We start from the raw sequence: 24,292 nt of genomic DNA on the forward strand, positions 1-24,292 counted from the left end.
TCACCTTGTAATCACATTGCTGCCTCCCGACTGTATTGCATCAAATATAAGAAAATAATGATCAAATTTCTCTAAAATAATCCTCAAAGTGTGTTCTTGTTCTCTTAAGTGTGTAGCCAGGGTTTTCCTATCCTTTCACTTTTGAGGGACAAGAACATTGTGTAAAGACAGAATGAGCTGAAAATTGCCAGACAGGGCAACAGGTCAAAACACTCCCTTTCTATGTTTCATTCTGCTCCTGTATGCTGCATCTGTCACCACTGAGAGGGGTTCTCTTAATAGTATCTGTTCTTCCTACAAGTCTAACAAAACATTCCCCCATCCTTTTTCAGTCACTTAACTATGGTCAGCAGAGAATTAAGAGACAATTGTGTGCACCCAGGAAGACAGCAGTGTAACTTTGTAGGGAGCTGGCCTGAGGGACTGAGCTGATCTGCCTTTGATGTCCTCAGTCCCTGAGCCACCCAAAGACAACCATCAGTAGTAGGACTGGAACAGCCTGACAGTGTCCTGAAGTATGCTGGTTGCTAATGGCTACAGTGAAAGCAAATTGAATTACTAATCATTTAAGTGCCAGGATCTATCCCTTAACCTTTCAGATGGTTCCTGTGCCAATATTGAGGGGTTTATTAACTACCCTGAAACTAATTTGATGGCAATTTTTTATTTCCCTAATTGTAATGGGAAGAGTGCTTGTCCTGTCCTTGGCTGGGATAGAGTTAATTTTCTTCATAGCTGCAGTGGTGCCATGTTTCAGATTGGTGACCAAAACGGTGCTGTTAACACAATGATGCAAACACCATGAATAGTGTTTACACAGCGTCAGGGTCTTTTCTGTTTCTCAGGGTGCCCCACCAGCAAGTAGGCTGGGGGTGCACAAGAGGTTGGGAGGGGAACAGTCAGAACAGCTGACCCCAACTGACCAAAGGGATATTCCAGACCATATGATGTGCTCAGCAATAAAAGCTGGTGGAAAGGAGGAAGGTGATACATTCAGAATGATGGCATTTGTCTTCCCAAGTAACAATTACACTTGATGGAGCCCAGTTGTCCTGGCAGTGCCTGCCAATAGGAAGTAATGAATTAATTCCTTATTTTGCTTTGCTTGCATGTGAAGCTTTTGGCTTCCCTATAAAACTGGTTTTATCTCAACTTACAAGTTTTCTCATCGTTACCCTTCTCAGCTTGATCCTACTGGGGGCAAGTGAGCGAGAAGCAGCGCCTGCTGGGGCTAACTCACAATGGTGCTACAGCATCCAAAGGAATAAAGAATAAATCTCACCATATTGCATGTTGGACTGAAACTGCCTTTTGCAATGTGCATAAGGAATAGGGTCGATACCTTTCTCATCAATATTAACATGACAGCAGAGTGTAAAGTGCTTAGGTTTTCTGCACAGCAATTAGTAAAAATTGCTACTTTCTCATCCTCTTTACACTACATTTAATTTTTTTATTTATTTAAGTGTGGAAAATAAATTCTGCAATTTGCTCATTACTTACTGAAAAGTAGTCAGGAGTTTACTTTTGGGTAAAGGTTTACAGATTGACTTTTTTTTTTTTTTTTTTTTTTGCTATTGTCATTCAGTTTCCTGTAGACTTGAGTGTGAGACAGGATGCTTTGAAAGTTTTATCCACTACTGATGAAATGAAACATCTTGTAAAAAAAAATCAGAAAAAAGTGTAATATATGACAGTAAACCAGCCATGTTTCTCTGTATTTTAAAATCTCTATTTAGGTGGAGATATTCTTTTTTAAGGATAGCTGGACGAGGGGAGGAAGGAACCAAAGCAAAATCCACAAGCACAAGAAAGTGAAACAAAGTGGATATGATCCTAAAATGCAATTTTCTTAGTGAAACTTACTTGAGTGAAGCTGAAAGAAAATTTTTGCTAATGTGCCTTTAGAGCGACTGTTTTAAAGATTTCACTTCTTGGCCCCTTTGCTGTGTTAGTATTACTTCATGCAAAGCCTGGGTATAAAGTTTAACAGACTTGCTTAGTTGGTGATAACACTCAAATCTGTAACTGCCTCTAGATCCTGAACAGTACTGAAATTAAACTGTTAGCATTTGCTCTAATGCTTACCTCAACAGTGGTCACATTTTTTCTCTTGGAGAAATAATCAGCAGAAGGACAAAATGGAGATGTATTTGGAGATTTAAAATGCTTACCTCGTGCAAATCTCAAAGGCAACCGAATCAAGGTCTGGTGAAAGAAACCATGTTGCCCTCTGAGAATCATCAGGCACTATTTCTTTTTCTAGGTCTGAAATATCTAAATTCCCTTTTGTATTGGGGAATTCCTTCCCAGTCCGGATTTATGGATGAGTGAAAAACAAGTCAGATTCCTTGGGTACTACCACCTTAGGGGTAGCTAGATTTTCATTTTGCTTTTATTCGTACAGGCTCTAAACAATGCCTGTCCTTTGATAAACAGGGCAGTTAACACTGTATCTGCATTTCTGTTCTTTCTGTTCTCTCCTGAAGAAGTATATTGGAGTTCTGCAGTAAATCAGACGGCTCAGCATAGTTGTTTTTCCTGACTTGCTTGCACACCTTCCTGAGCACATCTCCCAACTGGATGCACATACTGATAGTTGAAGGAAGGGAAAAAAATATTGATGTATTAATGAGTGTATTTTTTTTCCATCAGAGGTTGCCAGGTCTTATTTAAAAAAAAGAAAAAAAAAAATCTTGAGTGCCTAAAATATTCCGAAAAAAATGTTTTAGCAGTCATTGAAAATATGAAATTTGAAGAATGCCTTCATCAATGCTGTGATATCAAGTACATAACATGGGTATTCATTGTAATCACTTACTTGGAATAAAACCTCTTACTTTTGTTTTTAATTCTGACAGTGAAATCCTGGACTGGTTGAACACAGTGGCAAAACTTCCATTAACTTCAATAATACAGAACTTGGCCTAAGGAATTTCTGCTACAATTAGTAAGTAATAGTGGTAGTAGCCTCCATTAATTTGGTCAAGGTCTATGAAGATCAAGTTCTGTGATGTGGCCAACTAGTAATATGCAGGAAGCAGAGGGAGCTAACACAATCCTTCAAATAGTGCAATGTTCTAAGAAGGTTTTTATTCAGTACACAGCTTCATCAAATTAGATAAATAATACATGTTTGTTCAGTACAGTGCTCCCATTCTCCAGTGGCAACATGCTACTCTCTGTCTTTCAGAAGGCTCAGAACAACGGTATAATTTTTTGAAGACTCAGTATTATGGTTAGAAACCATGGCAGTGCTTTTTCTATATTCTGAATATGTTCTCATTCCTAACTAGTTTAGCTGTGTTCATCAAATAGCAATCTGTTTCTGCACCTGGGTGCTGTGGATGTAAAATCTGTCCCTAAAAATGGAGAATTGGTCTCACTTCTCTCTTAGCTACTGGAGTGCTTATAATAATTCTTAAAATGATTCACCCTTGAAAATATGTGCTAATTAAAAGCACTGTTATTCCAGGTGGGTGAGACTTCTGAGACTAATGTTAAAGTAGGTCTTCATGTCTTTGAAATAAACAACAGGTTTGTTGAGTTTTATTTGTTTTTTTTTTCTTTCAATATTGGTGTTATAATAGGGAGTCCAGAATGTACTTGAAGATGGAATAGTCAGTTTTAAGTATTAAATTAGCACAGAAGGAATCTAAGCCTGGGTCTTTGTTTTGGATTAACATCTTCAAGGTTGCTTTGATTAAATTTTTACCATTTGCATTTAAGTGTATTACCCCATTACAGCATCTTACTCCAGTGTAGTGAGACATATTTTTTAAAAAAAATTTCCATAAATGTCTACACAGATTGCATCAAACATACCTTACAGTCATCAAACCTTCAGATGACTTTTTAAAAGTATGGAATATTTTAGTAGACAGAAACTTTTTGATGTTGATATGTTTATAAGGAATAAAGATTTTTCAGTTTTGGTCAGAATGGTGTATCCATCTGACTATGCTACTTCATTATTCCCCTGTAACAATTCTTGATTTTGGATGGAACTGTGAGTATAGTAAATACAGCATATATTTAAATTATAAAATCATTACTATGTAGGACGTCAGCGTGTGCAACAAGTATTTCTTGTTTGATACATTTTTCACTTCATGCTTAAAATATTTCTCTTAGATAAAATGGTAGATCTATAGTAGTGACAGGTGATTGGAAGTGTGACCCTTCTACTCAACCTGATAATGCACCTAAATAGCTGTCTTGAACAGTCCTACTTAGATCAGTGAGATGACTAAAGCTAGCAAGGCTTATCTTGGAGCAGGTTGTTGGTTGCCTACATAATCTGAAGGATCACACCTCCAACAATTTTGAGTTTCCTGACACTTTCATAGTGTTTCAGTTTAATTTCTGTAAGAATAATGCCATCTACTGAGTTATCCTGCAAAACATTTTTGGCATTGACCAAGCAATCTTTTTTATGTGCTGTTCCAGTTGGGTCTTAATTTGTGAAATCTAAATAGGCTTTTCAGTTTGCTGTGCAGTCTTGTCTGCAATTTTGTCCTCTTTCTCGTAACACCCTCACTAGGTAAACTAACATTTTATTGACTGACAGAACATTATGCAGTTGCTGTGAGTTGTCACATTCAAAATAAAAACTTTAGTGTAGTCTCTGTATAAGACAAATAAAAATAAGGGGGTTTATTTCTACCTGATAAAAGGTCCAGTATCCCTGTGGCTCTTTCTTTTGTATTCTGTAGACAATTCTAACTGGAATAACACTAGATATACAGTAGGTGGTTATACTTGCTATCTCAAGTAGAATTTTCAGTAATGAATTATTCTACTTTTCTCAGCTTTTCATAGGAATGATATATTGTGCTAACAATAATTATGGAGAGTTCAACTGTAGAGGTTTGTGAGTACAATCACCTAAAATTAGCATCTGGTTTGCCCAAGAATGCCAATCTGAAGAGGATTAGTGTTACATTTTATATATATATATATATATTAGTGTTACATTTTATATATATATGCATGCATGTTAGTAGTTAAGCTGCATTACATGAAATTCCATCTTCCAAAATGGAAGAAAGAAAATAGAGAGTAAAAAAAAAAAAAGTACTTATTTGAAGAAATTAATTGCAAACACATGAATGACAGTTATTAAGGCAAATACTTGCAAGCAGAATATGTTTCATCTTTTTTAACAAGTTTGACCCATTGTTGTCTTCATCTTTTAAAAATAAACTCCTTCATTATGCGACTTCATTGAAACGTTTAGTATAAAAATAGGAAGATTCTGGCACAGAACTGTTAGATTGCAATATTGGATCAGATTAATCTAAGGAAACAGTGAAGAAAAACTCCAATAGTAAGGAAAACAGAAACATGAGACTGAGACCTGGAGTGGTGACATGAGATTCATAGAAACAGGGCTTCAGAAAAAAACATCATAAACCTTATTCCATAATTGCAAAGCATACTGACATAATACCTCTAAAGCTGCAAAGCCAGCAGGGACAGCGCATGGTGGATGAGTAAGCAAGCAGAAAACATATAGCACAGAAAACTGAATACAAGATGCTTGAAAATTTGTTTTTGACAAGGCACCTGTAAGTGAGATGTGAATGGAAAGCACAGCATCATACGAGTTTGAAACGAAAGGTGAAGAACTGCATGTTTATATCAGAAGAAGTAATTCTATGATAAGGTAAAGGTAAGTGTAAGCTACCAACAAATAACTGGTGTCAGACAGTGCCAGATTTTTGTTTCTGTGGCGGAAATTATATATACTTGTCCAGCATAAGCAAGTTCGTTTTCCACAACTGCTTTTGTGTAGAGTGAGATCTAGTGGCAGCCTTGTCTGTTTAGAACACCTAAGCCTTCTGGATGAAGGGTCCAAACCCTGTGACTGAATGCATTTCTAGTTGAGCAGAGAACCTGTACAGGTTTTGACCCGTATAGAAATGTGATGATAAAAGGAGATTGTGTCTGCAGCTGACTGCCATAGGTGTATGCGTATTGGGTTTGTGGGACAAGGTTTTGGTAGTGGGTGGATGGACTAGAGGGGTGGCTTCTGTAAGAGGATCACAGCGGCTTCCCTCTTGTCCTATAGAGCCAATGTCGTCCAGCTCCCACACAGTCCTGCTGCTGAGGAAGGCTGAGCCCATCAGCAATGGTGGTAGCACCTCTGTGACAACATATTTGAGAAGGGAGGGAAAAGCCTGTGCAACAGCAAATGTACCTGGAGAAAAGAAGACTGAGAATATGTGGAAGCAACAACTCTGCAGACACCAAGGTTAATGAAGCAGGAGGAGGACATGCTTCAGGCGGTGGAGCAAATGTTCCCCTGCAGCCAATAGTGAAGCCCACGGTGAGGCAGGCTGTGTCCCTGCATCCCAGAGGTCCACAGCGGAGCGGATACCCACCTGCAGCCCATGGAAGACACCATGCTGCAGCAGGTGGATGCCTAAAAGAGTCTGTGACCCTGTAAGAAGCCCATACTGGAGCAGGCTCCTGGCAGGACCTGTGACCTGTGACCTGTGAGAGAGGAGCCCACACTGGAGCAGGTTTGGTGGCAGGACTTCTGACCCTGTGGGAGACCCATGCTGGGACAGTCTGTTGCTGAAGGACTGCACCCCGTGGAAGGGACCCATGCTGGAGCAGTTTGTGGAGAACTGTCTCCTGTGGGAAGGACCCAGCACTGGAACAGGGGAAGAGTGTGAGGAATCCTACCCCTGAGGAGGAAGGACCAGCAGATGAACTGGCCACAACCCCCATTCCTTGTCTGCTTGTGCTGCTGTTGGAGGGAGGAAGTAGAGAATTTGGGAGTGAAGTTAAGCCCAGGAGGAAGGGAGAGGTGGTGGGAAGATATTTGAAGATTTGGGTTTATTTCTTATCCTAACTCTGATTTGATTGACAATAACTTAAACTCATTTCCCCTGGGTCAAGTCTGTTTTGCCTGTGATGGTAATTAGTAAATGATTTCTCCCTGTCCTTATCTCAACCCATGAGCCTTTTGTTATCTTTTCTCTTCCCTGTAGAGTTGAGAAGGGGAGTGATAGAGCAGATTGTGGGACCTTGGCCTCCAGCTAGAGTCAACACATGACAGCATGACACAATGTTCTGTAGATAAATTCCAGAAATCGTATCTCTCCAATTGGTGTGATGGATGGAGAGCAAAACTATAGAGCAATGTAGGAAGTATAGCCTCTCAAAGAATACCAGTGCTCATAACATCTCCCACGGATTGTACTAAAAAGTCAGTTTCCTTTTTCACTTTTTTTTTGTTTTTTTTTTTTTTTTTTTTTGTTTTTTTTTTTTTTTAAAAAAAAGGGAAGAGACAAACTTGGATACAAGACTGAATTGATAAATTCAGTGCTTTTGTTATGCACCTAAAGCCATCTAATATGGCTCAAAAAATAGCAAGAGTGTTGCAACTCCAAAAGGCTACATAGGTAGCAAACATTTTCTATGAACAGCTTGACTAGAATATTCCTGCCATATCTTAGGGCAGAAAAACAGGTTTTATGTGTTGCCTGTGTTGATCCTTTAATGCACTGGGCAAGTCCTTCCTGGCCCCTTTGTTCTTTGTAGTGATTTTTCATCTTCCTTTGTTCACATATTCTTTTCTTCTTCTTGACTGGAGGTGAAAAGCTAATATTTTTATCATTTTTTTTTCCCCATTCAAACTTTATTCCCTGATGCAATTCCATTCATATATTGACGTTCCATAATATTTCATTCTCAGCAGTCAGAATTAGTTTTGTGACCATCAGCCATCCAATACTCATTAGTTCCAGAGAGGAAACATAAAAAGTGCATGGGAAGGCATTGATGGTGTGAACATCTGTATAGGGAATATCTCCATTGCAGACTCATCTGAGTTAATTAGTACTGGGATCAGAGTGTTCAGTTAGCCTATCCTGAGTATAAGTATTCCCCCAGCAAGGCTTCTGTGTGTTGCTGTCCCTAAACCGATCAATGTATGTGCACACACAGGGGAGCAAAACCTTGCTGCTTTGTGCTGCAGTGTTCTGGGATTTGCTCCTATGCAGCGGAGTCAACTGTGAGAAAATATCTTGACTGTCTGACTTTAGAAGGGGTTGTTAGGACAGTGCTAGGGTATTCACATGTCTTTTGCATCTAAAGACAGGTTCTGGGCTAAGCTAAAGGACAGACTAGACCTTGATTCATACATATAATTGAAAGCCAGTGTGCCTAGGGTCAAATAAGCATATACTGAAGTTGTTAACAGGTGAAAGTAAGGGTTAGCTGAAAAAAACTTGTATGACTAAAGCCCAAGTCTCTAGTAGATGAATATTCTTGTTTACCTACTTTACAGCTCGATTCTGTTCAAAGTTATTAAAAGAACAAGGAACAGTCAAAAATATGACCAAATGAAGATGCCTCCATTTAGTTTAACTGTCCACCTTTACACTAAAGAAACCCAAGTAAATATATAACGAAGACTATTTTATTGCCCAATGCAACTGAAGGTTACCCAGAGCTGTCCTGATTTCAGCTGGAATAGGGTTAATTTTCTTCTTAGTGTCTGGTGCAGGGCTATGTTTTGGATTTATGTGAGAACAATGTTGATAGCACACTGATGGTTTTGGTTGTTGCTGGGTAAATGTTTATACTAAAACAAGGACTTTTTGGTTTTTTGGGCTCTGTCAACAAGAGGGCTGGAAGGGCATGGGAAATGGGGAGGGGACACAGCCAGGACAGGTGACCCGAACTAGCCAAAGCGATATTTCATACCATGGAATATCATGCTGAGTATATAAACTGGGGTAAGAAGAAGGAGGGTGAGGACATCCAGCTTTATGGTGTTTGTCTCCCCAGGTAACTGTTACGTGTGATGGAGCCCTGCTGGGGCTGAACACCTGCCTGCCCTTGGGGAGTGGTGAATGAGTTCCTTGTTTTGCTTTGCTTGCGTGCGCGGCTTTTGCTTTATTTATTAAATTGTTTTTAACTCTGGAGTTTTAAATTCCTTTCAGATGCTCCTTCCCATCCCTCTGGGTGAGAGGGGAGTGAGCTGGTCACTGTGCGGTTGCCAGCCAAGGTTAAACCACAACAAGAGCATAATGAGTGATGTTATTACTATTTCTGTTTTTTACATTTAAAATACTGGGCAAAGTTCAGGGTAGTATCTAGTAAAAGTTGACAGCTATTTGGAGCAGAAACAAACCCAATAATGCTGATAGGTTAATTTATTGACTGTTTAGGTTTTTTAATAAGCTGATAGTTTCTAATCACTTTCAATTAATAAGTATCCATAGTACTAAATCTTTTTGGAGTAACGTATTTGCCCTCAAAAGCCAGAAAGAAGAATTAATTGATCTCATCTCTCCAAATGAAATTGCAGAATCACAGAATGGTTAAGGCTGGAAGGGAACTCTGGAGGTCTTCTGGTCCAACCCCTTCCTGTTCAAGCAAGGTCACATACACCTGGTTGATCAGGTTCACATCCAGATATCTTTTGAAGGACAATCCAGACAGTCTCCAAGAAGGGAGACTTTGCAACTTCCTTGGGCAGCCTGTGCCAGTGCTCAGTCACCCTCACAGTAATGAAGTGTCTGCTGATGTTCACAAGGCACCTTCTGTGTTTCAGTTCATGCACATTTCTTCTGATCCTGGCACTGGGCACCACTGAAAAAAGCCTGGTTCTGTCCTAGTTGTGCTCTCCCTTCTATTTACATACATTGATAAGAACCCCCCCTGAGCTTTCTCTTCTCCAAGCTGAACATTCCCAGCTCTTTCAGCCTTTCCACATAGGAGAGATGCTCCAGTCCATCATCTTCATGACTTTTTGCTGGACTTTTTCGAGTACGTCCATGTCCTTCCTGTACTGAGGAGCCCAGAACTTGATGCGGTACTCCATACTCCAGGTTTGGCCTCACCAGTCCTGAGAAGTGGAGAAGGATCACCTCCTTTGACCTACTGGTAGCACTGCTATTCATTGCAGCCCATGACCCCATCAGCCTTCTTTGCCTCAAGGGCATATTGCTGATTTATGTTCAATTTGGGTGTCCACCAGGATACCCAGTCCTTTTCTGCCAGGCTGCTTTCCAGCTGAGCATCCCTTAGCATATACTGGTGCAGGGGCTTGTTCATCCACAGGTGCAGCACTCCACGCTTCCCTTTGTTAAACTTCATGTGATTCCTGTCATCTCATTTTCCAGCCTGTCCAGGTCCCTCTGGATGGCAGCACAACCTTCTGGCCTATCAGCCACTCCCACCAGTTTTATGTCACCAGCACAAATACAGTTAATGAAATACTAATTGAAGAGAATGATGTAAGTTTTAACCAGCATATTTACTAGTTGCTGAGGAGGATAAGGTGTAATGATGAATGAGGTCAGTAATCATACAATTAAATGTTTTAACTTATAGTAGAATAGGATATTACAGCCAATAGAAAAATTCCTGTTTAACTGGAGTGTGTATCAGGCCTAACTTTTGTCAGAATCAGGAGTTGTGTCTCTGAAGAAATGTGAGCAGAAATGAAGGATGAACTAATAAATGTGTAATGGAAAAATTACATCTATAAAAGTTGCTTGACAGGCCTCCTGATAATAAAGAAAAAATAAGATTTGCTATCGTGAAAGGAAATACCAGATAGGTGCTGCTAGTTATTATCCTACGAGAAAATACTATTGAAACTAAAAGCTAGCAATATGGTGGAAAGGTCAGCAGTGCACTGCTTTTAATGACAAAGGCAACAACTTGTCATAATAACTGCTTACCATTTTAAAAAAATAAATATAAAAAAATAAAGTAAAGTTTCATTCATGGTTCTGCAGTATAAACAAGAATTGAAGTTAAGCAATATATTTTTGCAAAAGTAATTTACTTGTGGATTTTTACAGTAACCACAACTTAAAACAGCTTAAAGTAAAATGAAAATATTTACAAAAAATGTATTTTTGCCTGACTAAAATTGCATTTAAGAAAAACATGATTTAAGACATGTCTTCTGAGAATGATGTATAGTGAATTTATTTGGAGTCACTGGTCAATAACAGTTATGTAAAATTTCACATTCTTGGTTTTTTGGACCAATGCAAGGCTGGAAAAAACCCCACCCATATATTTACATATTTTCTGGGTTTAAGAAAAAAAGAAAATAATGGGTCTTGCCAGTTATCCCGGCCCATCTGAGAACTTGATGTCCTCAGACTGAGATGAGTGAAAAAGGGAAAACTAGTGGAAAGTAGGAGAAAAGGGAATGTTGCCTGGAAAGAAAAGAACGCATGTCAATCACTAATTCTAAGTTTTTCCTTAGTCTGCAAAATTCACAATGTAATAAATTAAATATTATGTTGCACATTACACATAACTTACATATACATTATGTACAATACATATAACATCCTAATGTAATATTTCTTATGCAAATAAAACATTGAAAATAAAAGCTTTTTTTTACAGATGTGAAAACATTAAATGTTATGATGGGTTTAATAGTTGTCTAATACACAAAACCACTAAACTGTTTTCAGCTTTTGTATTCTCTTTACATCTTACTTTTTTTTTTTCCATGAAGTTGTTTTTTCATCCTGATCCTTGAAATTTAACTAAATTGCAGCCTGTGACATTTCCATCCCACAACAGTAGTGGCTGAATGTATTTCAAGATAGTGTGTCTTTAGCCTCATTATTGCTGAATTCGAGTCCACATTTTATGTAGAAGTGATTGACAATGGAGAAAGGTAATAAAGGTTTGGAGAGGGAAGGGTGCTCAATTGGTCTCTAAATTGGTCCATATTTGGGGATATTAAAATATGCATTCCTTAAGGGTCAATCCCTGGAACATTTTAAGGTTTCAGATATCAATATAGATTATCACCTTTGTTTAAGTAGAAAACAGCATTTCTGCTTCTCTAACTTGATTTGAACTTCTAAGTAACATTGTGTAAAGAAAGGGACAAAAAGAAATATTTCTAGGAATAAAATCTTGAGTGTTGCTAACATACCCATTTCAAGCCATAATAGACAAATACTTCCAGTGGCTCATTTTTAGAAAATCTACACAATAGGGCCCTAAATGGTATTTATGCAGAAAATTTTTTATGAGATTTCTCTGCATGAATTTCAAGTATATGTTTACATGTAATTAAGTTAGTGTTGAAAAGGCAAGAGCATGTGTTTTCTTTGGTTTTGGGTTTTTAATTGCTTCTGGTGATGGTTCTTCGCCATTAATTCAGCAAGCCATAAAGTCTTAGAGAAAAAGAATAAAGCTACCCAGTGCTTGCAGAGGGTGTCTGTTTCATATTGCTGAATAATGCAGTGGTTTCCAAAAGGGCAACCCCCTTTGTCTTTAAATAAAGGCAGTGTGAAAGTCAGAAGATTTCACTCTGAGTTTTAACTCTGAGCTTTATACTATTAAACAGTCTATAGCGAGCACTGTTGTGTAATCCTTTAAACTACCATTTGTGGCTAGCTGGTTTTCCCTAGGGGGGCATAGATATATAGGTTTCTGTAATAATCTCATGCAGGAAAAAACTTCTAATCTCCACATATAAAGCCAGGAAAACTTTTTTTTTCCTCCCAGCCCCCCCCCCCCCCCCCCCCCCTTTTTTTTTTTTTTTTTTTTTTTTTTTTTTTTTTTTTTTTTTTTTTTTTTTGTTATCACAGAGAGAATGGTTAGGAATGCGTCACACATCTGATGGTACAGTTGTTCTTCAAAACTTCAGATATGCCCATCAACTTTAAATAACCAGTCTGGATACAATGGTCTTTTATAAAGTACATGTTTTGAAAATTCTTTCAGCCTACTAGTGAATCTAACACTTTGCTAGTTGGAGTTCATGTTGCCCATGAATATCAGTAGGAGGAAATGTGAACTACTCATTAAGCTTTTATTTTGGTTTTGTTTTTTTTCCTTAAAGTAAGCTATAAGCAGTATTTTCATGAAGAGATATCTGATACCATTCTATATCCAGAATAAAACTCTTCTGTAAAGGAAGAAAAACACCTTTCTGGTCCATGATGTCTATCTGGGCATTCTTGCAAGAGTACCTGTACAAATCCTGTGCCCTACTTCTGCCTTTTATGCATCATCTGACCTGAAAGTAGCTGAAAAGATTTGGTCATATAACGTAAGGCAGGCAAGCTGAAACTTCCATGGGCTGCATTGCTGCCATTTCCAAATAGAAATCTTTGTATTTCGTACAATAAAATGACCCAATCTTGAATTTTGGGAAAGTGATTTATTGATACCTTTTACAGGAGTTGCTTTTGGGTAAAAACATTCAATCCAAATAAAGGATGGATTGAATTAAATTAATACTTTTGATCAAATCTTAAAACATTAATTTGGCAGGGAGTGAGACAAAGAAACATGCTAACAGATGTCCAGGTGGGTTTGCCATCTTTTGGTCTTAGTTTTTAAATATGCTTCCCTAGATTACATTTGTTGCATTCCAAAGTGTAAGGATGCCAACATTTCTGCAGCTATTGCTTGCTGATGTTACTTACGCTGCCAAGCCAGGCTATACTGGCAAAAGGAAAAAAGATATTGCCATCAGTACAGGTGGATTGTCACACGGTGTGTGTGAGAGTACACTATATAAATGTATATTTATATTATGGTAATGTCTCTCTGTTGATCTTTCAATTGCTTTTTTTAATGTCTAGCTCGTTATGGCTCTGTTGGTTTTATTTGTAGTTCTTTTCTTCTCCCTAAATACCAATTTCCCCCCTTCCTTTGATTAATATATCACAGTTGTCTCCTTTTTATTGTGTGCTTCCTTTTCAATTTCAAAGAAGAAAATGATACTGAAGGATAATCAAGTCTCTCTGGTTTTGCTAGTGGAGAGCATGATGGAGCAGAAATGGGATAAATCTTTTTCTCCTTCAGTGTAAAATAGAGGTTACCCTCAAGCTGAACAGAGCTCATCCTTGAAACCACACAGAGAGATATTGTATTTCTCATGTTGAGAACCCAGGGGAAATATAGTTTCATACTGTCCCAAATCCTTCTTCCAGAAAATGTGGTGGTTTTTTTTTTTTATAAATTTCTGTCTGGTTTAGAAATTGTAGAAAATTGAAGTTTACCTGTATGTTTATACTAATGGGCTTAACTACTTTATGTTATACTTGAAACAATTATATTTCTGAGGTCACAAAGAAAATAAATTAATGTTATTGTTTGTCATTTTGGGGCTGGGGGAAGGTAACCATTTCTGATCCTTTATTCCACATCTCTACTGCAAATCTACTTGTTTTCATGCTTCCCTACTTGTTAAATGATTAGCCTTATTCCTCCTACATTAACTGTTTTTGTTTCAGATGGCTTTTTGGAATATATATAAGTATTAAATGAAGTGTGAAATGAGTAATAGCAACCAAGGTATTATTTTATTTCAAACCATTCCTACTAGTGTGTTTTGTAAGAATAGCATATAACTTTGTAACAGCCAAAAATCCAAAATAGTCTTTCAGATCAAATTTCCACCTTACGTTTTCAAAAATGTTTGTGTGTGGAAGCAATAATAAATACTTATGGGTCCAGTCTATCAGTCTTCTTGAGGTTCATATGTTGGTTTTGGCTATAGTTAGTTTTCTTCATAGTAGTGGCTATGGGGCTACATTTTGGATTTGTGCTGAAAACAGTGTTGATAACTCGGATGTTTGTGTTACTGCTGAGCAGTGCTTACACAGAGTCAAGGTCTTTTCTGCTTCTCACCCCACCCCACCGGTGAGTGGGCTGGGGGTGCACAAGAAGCTGGGAGGGGACACAGGCAAGACAGCTGATCCCAACCCACTAAAGCGATATTCCATATCGTATGACGGCATGCTCAGCACACAAAGTTGGAGGAAGGAAAAGGAAAGGTGGGGGGAGGGGAGCTCAGAGTTATGGCATTTGTCTTCCTAAGGAACTATTGCACGTGATGGAGCCCTGCCTCCTTGGAGATGGCTGCACACCTGCCTGCCAATACAAAGTAGTGAATGAATTACTTGTTTTGCTTTGCTTGTGTATGAAGCTTTTGCTTCACATATTAAATTGTCTTTACCTCAACCCACATATTTTCTTGCTTTTACTTTTCTGATTCTCCCCCCCATCCCATCGCAGGGAGTGAGTGGGTGGCTGTGTGGTGCTTACTTGCTGACTGGGGTTACACCACAATATTCCACATATGACCGAAGCAGAGAGTTTGGGTGCGTAAAACCTGCTGGAACAGTAGTGTAAAGCTATTTAGATGCTATAGGAACCAACTGGGACTGTTGGTGGCTGGGTCTTTCAATTGAACTATGCTCCATACGTCACCTAGATTTTGTTTTGGGGACAGGAGTTGGGGGGTAAGGAGTCATTTTCCTTGGATGGAAGCTAAGAGTGAACTAACATGCATGCAGTATGTTTGATAATTGAACTGAGATTTGGGAAAGAACAGAAATGAAAAACTATTTGATAGTGTATATGTAAACAGAATACACCTTTCATATGCATAAAAATTTGTTCTCTGTATTTACCTGTTCTTTTAAGCAGCCTTCTTTCAAGGGGAAGAAGACTGAAGCTCATTGTTTGAAATCCAAGAGTTATTAAAAATTGATGTATTTATTTTCCACACATTTGAATGTTTTGTGCCTCTCAAGTACTGAAAGAGCAACTATGTCAGATGCTATTAGAAGAAAAATATAATTACTATGGAAGTACACTTTGGACACGTAATGAACTTATACTCAAAAATTTTACTATTGTGAAAAGCCATTAGCTTAAATTTATTCTGCCACCCCTCCATCAGGAAAGTCTTAAAATATTTTTTAGCAAACTTGTCTGGTTTGGTTTTGGTTTTTTTTTCCCTCAGTAACTAATCAGATACTTAAATATTTTCCACTAAAAAATTAAGATCTTTTATTTTATTCATGTATTTTAATGACATAGCAAGTATGAGATGCCTTTGTGAAATGACTAAAAGTAGACTTCCATATAGCTAACAGATTTCGGATGGAATTTACTTTTGACATATTTAGTCCTTTAATATATGGCTATATGTGAAACTCATCTCAGTTACTGACTTAAATGGTCCCCAAAGCATTTGATTAAAAACAAAAGCAAAGTGTTGATTCATCTTTTACCTAAAAAGTAATCTTCCTGTCATCAAGTGAAGCAGAGAAAAACTTTTACTAAATCTAGAAACTGTCTTTTTCCAAACCATTTGCTAAAGTTTCAGGGTTGGTTTTGTTGGGGTTGTTTGGTTGGTTTTTTTTTCTTTTTCACTCTTAAGAATTCAATTTCAGAAGACTGAAATTCTCCTTGGAGCGATTTAAAAGATTGTCAGAAGCCTCTTGGGTTTCTAGTAAATATGTGGCTTATTTTTTAGTTATATGATTGTTTTTCTTTTCAGATTTTTTTTTTGTTATGTCTGTGCTGTAAATCAACTTAGTTCAAGGGGATCTGTAATGATTTGTAGACAGAATGTTTCATTTCATATAAGTGCTTTGTTGGCTGTTAATTCTATTATTGGGCTTTCTGGATTTATTTTTTTTAATAATAAGTATGTAATATTTAGGTCTCATCTGTTCATTCTTTTTATTCCCCCCTATCAGCTTCTTCCTTTCTGCAGACATGAGACCTACTCTCTTAATCCATTGTAACTCTCAGCATGTCTACTTCAATGAAGAACTTCTACCACTCTTGTAAACTGTTCTTTCTCATAGTGATGAAACCATACTTTACAAATGTTAGGTGTTTATCAAGATCAATCAGCTCCTCCACCTCAAATCCTGTAATGCTTCAAAGCCTGCTAGAACAATTTGGGGGTGGGAGTGGGGGGTGTATACTGCAGCAACGGCAACATAGCTTTCTCTTCAGTGATGTCTTATTTAGTCACATACCTTCTCCCGCAAATGTTTTTGCTTCCGTTGCAGGGAAAAGGATAATGCCAGTAATGACTAATTCTCCCCATGAAGTCCCCGTGATGTCAGTAGAACCTGAATAGTGAACTTGCTGCAAAATGAAAATTTAGAAGCAAATGTTTGATTTGCATGCTTGTGATGTTTTCTGAACAAGCTGTGTGAGAAGTTTGAAATCAGTATTAATCCCACTACTTCCACCAACTGCAGGGACTAAATACATTAGAAAATTAGTAACAGACATTCTGTGTTTGAACTGGATTATCTGAAGGTGAGTGGATATAATTACTCTGTTTCTCTATAAAACATTACTGTGAAGAAACACCACGTCATATAGCATGATATACAGGAGAAAGGGAAAAGCAAACTACCTAAATTCAATGACCTGAATAAAACGTTAATTGTGAAAAGATTAAATTTCTCTTTCCTAACAAAGGCATTTCAAGGAGAAGGTGCTAAGTTCTTTCATGGGCTGTTCTTCTGATTATATGGTATATTATCTGAGAAGTACAAGGAAGACAATGTTTTAATTTAGTCTGTTTAATGCTTTCATTTAAGTAGCCTAGGAAGTAGCAAAAGTTTATATTATAAAGGGAGAATGTATTTATACGTAGGCATGAATTTGCACTGGTGCAGATCAATCAGTTGTGTTTCTCTGGAATCCCATCCAGGCCTTTAAACATTACTTTTAAATACACCCACGGAACGGTTGCGATTCAAACCCAGGTGTTTATTAGCCATGCACTGTGGACTTTGTGCTAGAGCCAGGGAGGTGCGTTTTAGTGGGGCCACATGGACCTGAGCTGAACATGCCTTTACTGGAGATGGGTTTGCTTACTTTTAGATGAGGCACTTTTCCCAGCATCTCATATTCTCCCCTTTCAGTTAATAGTCTGTGAAGGCAATTGGTTAAGGCTTGTGTTTGCACTATTTTTTTTATGCTGAGCTCCCAAATCCATTGATTGCTTTAATTTTGCCTCACCGGTATGTATCAACATGCTTTAATACTTTGTTTCTCCAGATTATTGGGTTTTTTTATTCTTTTTCGAAAATTCCATGTGAATATCAAACTTATCATTTGTTGGGGTCTGCAGCGGGTCTGCAGATGAGTTAGTTGACTTCAAAGACTTAGCTGTGTACCTTTAAGACAGCCACAATTTGTCAGGTATGTAAACAGGACGTGAAGAATCGGAACTTAGAACTGCAGCATATGGGCACCTACAGCAACAGCAAATAGCAAGCAAGAAGAAGGACACAAAAACCTATCAGGGTCTGACACCTGTGCTGTCTAAGATATATAAATAGTTTGTATAAACAATAAAGGCCATTTTGTCCAAACCCAGCCACGCAGACATAGTGTTTCTTTTCAGTCCGCCTCCACTTGCGTCACCACAATCATTGCTATATATAAGCACCTCTCAGCCTGTGTCAGCAAAACCTTTGGAAGTACAGCAGTGTATCTGTCTTCTTGGTGTTTCAGAAACTTTATGGGGTTTTTTCCGCTGAGTTGTGTGTCTCCAGTGCCTGTCTAGCTTTGTGCAGAATAGGAGCTATTAGCTGTATAGAACAGGAAAGTTCAGATATACATCAGAATCTTCCCTTCCTTTACTCTGAGAACGTAAGTATACCATATAGTACTGTAGCAAGCTCTGAATGTGATCAGGACTTTGCAGCCCAGGCCCACTCATAGCTGATAAATGTCCTCACATCCATTCTGCTGCTGGGCATCGTGAACTGAAAGAAAAACAGCGATAAATGGTGAAAAATTCTAAATATAGGGGTAAGTTCAGTTATGTTGCTTTCTCATACTTCATAGCACACTAGTAGGACCCAGCATTCATTTAGTGTATACTTCTACATATTGCTTTGCTCTTTCTATCTGTAATTCCAGCCTGGGGCAAGGCGCTCGCCTGTGGCTGCGGGGCTCAGCTGTGCCCTGCGCTGGGGCCGGTGGAGCCGCCTGGAACCGCCTGGAACCGGCTGTGTCCAGCACGGGGCAGCCCCAGCACTGCCTCACGGGGGACGCCACTTCAGACCCCTGCTGCTGTGGTCAACTTGTCAAGTAAACCCAGTACAAATGAAAAAAGTTACTTAAAAATTCATATTTTCCTATATTATCCTTCTGTGAGACACAGAAAAGGGGAGCAAGACCTTCCACCTGGCAGTGTGTCAGTGGCCCTTGTCAGAGGAGTGGGGGCATGCTCCTTTGCCTTCCTGCTACCAAAGGAACAGCCACGCCAGTGGGAGGGTACCTGGCACATCCCCTCATGCTGAGGGAAGGACGGCAGTATCTAGAGTAAGTGTGGTCATGGCTGCCAACCAGGCTTTTGTTGTGTCTGAACCTGTTGCAGTAAAATATAAATTGACTGCTTTCGAGCTGAGCTTGCGTTAATTCTAGGCGCTTCTTGGTAATGGAAAGGGTATTGCCTCTGAAAAGTAATTAATTCAGTATGGGGAATTTGTATTTCTCCCTACATTGGAACACACTTTTGAGCAGGAGATGAGTGCTCAGCTTTTTGGAAGCTGCCCTTTCTCTGCATCCAGCATCAAGAATCTGGTTTCTGACTTGCTGAAGGATGGGGTTACATATGCTGTTTTAGGCACAAGTGTAAAAAGGACTAATTTTATACTTCATATACACTTAACAGTGCATGTTTATGTGTATATGTATATACACACACACCTACATATTTATATGTGCATTGGCATATTCTATTATTTTTTTTTCAGTTTTACTCAGTGGCTTATTTTTCAAATCCCTGCATTTATTTTTATTTATTTATTTGTTTGTTTATTTATTTATTTATTTTAACCATACTACGTATGTAGTATGTATGTAACATACTACTGTTGTAGAGTATGAGAATTCTGATTAATTTTACTTTTCCATTGAAGCAACATTTCTGCCTTGAGCAGCTGCTGTCTAACTCACTGAGTTGTGTTGTTCATATATTGCTATGTGACCTGTTATTAACCAAATGCATTATGATGCGTAACAACTATACTATTCACAAATGTGCACTGAGATGGTTCTCCACATGTCATTACTATGAAGTAGAAAGTTAGAGAACATTACCGCTATAGATCACAGCAACAGATGTATATTTAGCTTGGTCTGCTCTTTTTGGATGTGAGGATTTACCAGATAGAAGCCTCAGAAGTCTAATTGTTACTAAAAATGATCTGCTGATCCCCTGCAAGTAAAATCATTAACTGATGTTCAAGTATCCTTGATCCTTTTCAATATCAAAGTACCTGCTTTGCATTTTCGATTAAATGAGCTTGTCTAACTTTGCTTTTCAGCTGTTGGGTCTTAATTCAACTCTTTAGTACCAAGTTTCTGCTATTAAACTTCTATTCCATTGGAGGTACTTCCTACTTGTAAACAAATAATCTTTATAATCTTTCTGACATGTCAAATAGATTGAGCTCCTGAAATACTGTAAAGCATGTTCTTTGGTTCTTTTTTTTACTGTGATCTTACTGTAGTTTATCAACAAAATTTTTGCAAAAAGTATCCCATTATACTCCAAGATTCCTTTGTAATATCTTCGTTTGATACTTCTTAATACTTAAGCTAAGTAATCAGACTTGAGATACTTTATAAGACAAACATTATTATTTTTTATTAGTGATATTACATAATTGTCTTCTAAAAAAGCATCTTTAATATAGTTTGTTTTCTTGTGGGGTTGGTTTGTTGCTTTTTTTAATCTGCAGGTATGAAATGATGCAGGAGGTGTAAAAAAAATACCCAAACACACACATCCCTCTCAAAAAAACTCCAAAACCCAAATCCAAAAACAAACAAACAAACAAAAACCAAACCAAAAACCAACCCACTGAAAAGGCCTCTGTATCAGCAGACTTGCCTGCCAGTGTCATGCGTTATGAAACCAAGCAAAACTCCCTTGGCTATGTGTATTCTTTCATCTCTCAGGTTAATCCTGAATAGTGTCCTAAAGATTTTTTAGAATATAACCACTCATTTCTTTCACTTTTGGTTTCAGTCTGTATTGTTGATGTGTTTCCTCCCGCTATGAAAACAATGAGGTTGCTTCTGAAGTATGGGAGGCTCGTGTCTAAAAGGGAAAGGTAGAAGATGTAAGCCGATGTGTTCCAAAATAACTGGCCAACCGTTGATACCAAAATGTTGGCACCTTTCTGAGATAAAGGAATTCTGTATATTCTCTAGGTTCAAAGTACCTAACTGTAGGCTGAGAAAATCAAGGCAATGTAAGGTTATATACAGAATGTGTTACAAACGTTTGTGCCCAAGGGGTTACCAGATATAATTATCTTTTTAAATTAAGTCTTACTTTTGGCAAGCATTGGCAAGATCACCAAGGAAGTATTGACACAGAATAACATGAAGTTTTGATTTGACCTTATTCCTATCATCACAGTATTCTTCAGTTGTAAAGTTCTTGTAGACTGAAAATAATTTAATCCGGACTCTTTAGAAACTCCAAAGCCGCTGTCTTCTTTCAAACTAAAATGATGAGTAAATGCTGAATGGAAAAGCATGTTTACTGGTTTTATGACAAATATTTTCTTTTATTGTCCACCTGTGCCTTAAGCTGGACCCTCTGTCTGTTGCTTGCTGAAAGGAGAGAACATGATAAGCAAAATAAAATTGTTTCAAACAGTGATAAAGTCAAGTGTGCTGGACAAAATAAGCTCTCACATGCTAAGTCCTATGTTTGCACAAGGATATTAGATAACTGTGTGTGTAATTACCAGTTTATATTAATGGCTGCCATATTCTTCTGGACATTTCTGGATTCTGATGTCCACAGTGGAAGCACATTCAATTTCTAGATTTACATGTTATCTCAGAGTCAGGGTGACCTGGAAGATGCTGCCAATATATCTTTTACAGTGCTCTCCACACTGTTGAAGCTGAGCAAAACACATTATGTACAAAGTGCTTCTTGCAAATCACAATTGCTTTTTTAAGAAGAAAGATCCTTTTTAGAAATAATACAAAAAAATATTTTTAAAAACCCGTTAAAGAAAAAAGCAGGTCAAGAAAAGGATAGCCTTTTCAAACACACCTTAAAAAATCATGTTAAGTATCACTTAAGTGGCAGAAAGCATTAAAGAAAGCATTTGTGCTTTATTTGATGTCCTTTCATCCGCTGATTTCCAGTACATAAAATAAATTGCAGAAATTAAAGTGGATAAATTGGATAAGACACTTGAGTTTTAATATTTTTGTTTTGTTTTTTGGGGTTTGGATGTGGGCATTTGGATTTTTGTTGTTGGAAGAGGGCATTGATTTTGGGGGTTTTGGGGGAGAGGGGTTGAAAAATCAAAGCGAATGATGGCAGCCTCTTACTGTTCTCTGGATACTGGTTAGGTGGCTTTTCAGTGATCAGGATACTGCACAGAAGAGTATCGCTGTACAAATGTCTCTTTTTCAAAAGTGTGTTTTGTGCTTGTTGAGACACTTCTGCAGTTATGATGCCAATTTGTTGGGTTAATATATAGAGAAAATAATAAATACTTTAGAGAACTGCAGAATGCAGAAATGACTGTAGCAAGTCCATTTTATGACGAGATACTTTATATCATTCTTTTCTTGTGTTTTAAATGCAGGCTTCCTCCTTTTTTAGAACAAGGAACTTCAAACTCTGAGCTTAACTGAGAAGATAGTTAGTAGACTAATAAATAAACTTAGTGTCCAAAGCATACATCTACCTGCCCAAAGAAAGCGCACAAGGTATGGGATAAGAAAGACAAAGGCATTGAGAAATGCCGATATGAATACTGTTAAATTCAAATACCTGAAGTAGATGTCTGCCCTATTACTTCATGACTTGGTAGGTTAAATCTTAAAATCCCTGACTATGCCAACTCTTGTTGTGGGAAGGAAAATAAAAATTATTAAGGGCAAGATTTTAAGAGATATTCAAGCCTGTGATAATTTAACTAAATACCTAAACTTTTTGAAAATACATCAGAGCTTGGCTTTTTTTTTTTTTTTAAGTCAATGGTAGGTTAAACTTGTAGGCTTTTCTCAAAAGCTTACTAAAAACCTATTGCATCAAGTGCTTAAATGCTTTTAAAATCTGACCCTCTGCTGTTCCTCCTTTTTAATGTATGTAATAATGATAGCAGTAAGTATAGCATGTGCTGCTATAATGAAAATTTGTAACAGCAAATTTGTAACAGCAAAAAAACAGCAAACATTGCCACAGAAGTATAAAAAATAAAGGCTTTTCCTGTGAAAGTTTCAGTTACGTAATGCTGAACAAATCTGATAAACCTCAGACTGGAAAAATGAGTGGTGAAGGTGTTTTACTCAGCCAAAATGCTACCAGCATTTGGTTTTTTTCTGTCAGTTACTTAAAGCTAAAAACCCTAAAAATGGAGATAGGAAGATTACATGTAACATGGTAGTTACACCTACTTCAGGTAATTATGCTCTGAACTAGTTTGGAGATTCCTCCCCCTGCATACAATTTGGGAATGCTTGGTATACAGTTGTTCACCAAACATAGGCCTTATCCTGTAATATATTCAACAGTATTGAGTTACTTTCACAAGCAAGAGCTTGGAGGATTGGACATCCAGTCATGTACAGCTATAAGCAGGACTGTAGAAGGCTTCTCATCTGTATGCAGTAATAAAGGAAAGCAAATATATCCCTGGCAGAAGCGCACTGCTTGCAATAACATCCTCCCATCCCTCTCCCAAACAAACCAAGAAGGTAAATCATTTGACTCTGTCAAAACCAAAAGCAATTTTATGGTCAGAGAGCATTTTATAAATTATTTACATTGAGGGATACGGTCTTTGAAATGTGGCAATATGTGGGGACATCTGAGTTATTTCTTCTGTGTAAGACTGTTAATTACAAAAGTGTCAAGATAAATCCTGTATTTCTGGAGGTTTTATGTAAGCTTAATACAGTTAATGCAATTGTCTTCATAACCCAGGCCAGCAAAATGTTTAAGCATATTCTAAGTATTCAGTAAGTCAGTAATTTCAAAGAAGTCCCGCTTCTATTTGTGGCATATGATCTGTAATGCAGTGTCAGTTTTATGTGATGAAGAATTTTGTCCTTTGTCTTGGTAGGAAGTTGGATACCACAGGGATGGATATGAATATGAGGACTTGGAGCTTTAAAATTTTCAGAATTTAAACAGCATCATTGAATTTAAATGAATTGCTAGTGAGCATAGTGATAAGCACATTTCTGTAACCAGGTTTCTTTAATTATTTTACAGCCAAATTCTGCTTTAATGCATGCCAAGCATCTCTGTAAATGCTAATAAAATTTTAGGGCTTTAAAAGAGGATGTCCTCACTTCTCTTAATGTGTATATCTCTGGTATGAATCACACAATCAGAACTTTCTTAGAAGATGCTGGAAATGTGCAGATGCATGCCTATTCCTAAACACTTCAGTAAAGTTTTGAAAAATCTGAAACTGCAGAAATATTTTGTGAATCAAAAGTCACAGTT

Source organism: Falco naumanni, chromosome 3, assembly GCF_017639655.2.
Source record: "Falco naumanni isolate bFalNau1 chromosome 3, bFalNau1.pat, whole genome shotgun sequence".
NCBI lineage: Eukaryota > Metazoa > Chordata > Aves > Falconiformes > Falconidae > Falco > Falco naumanni.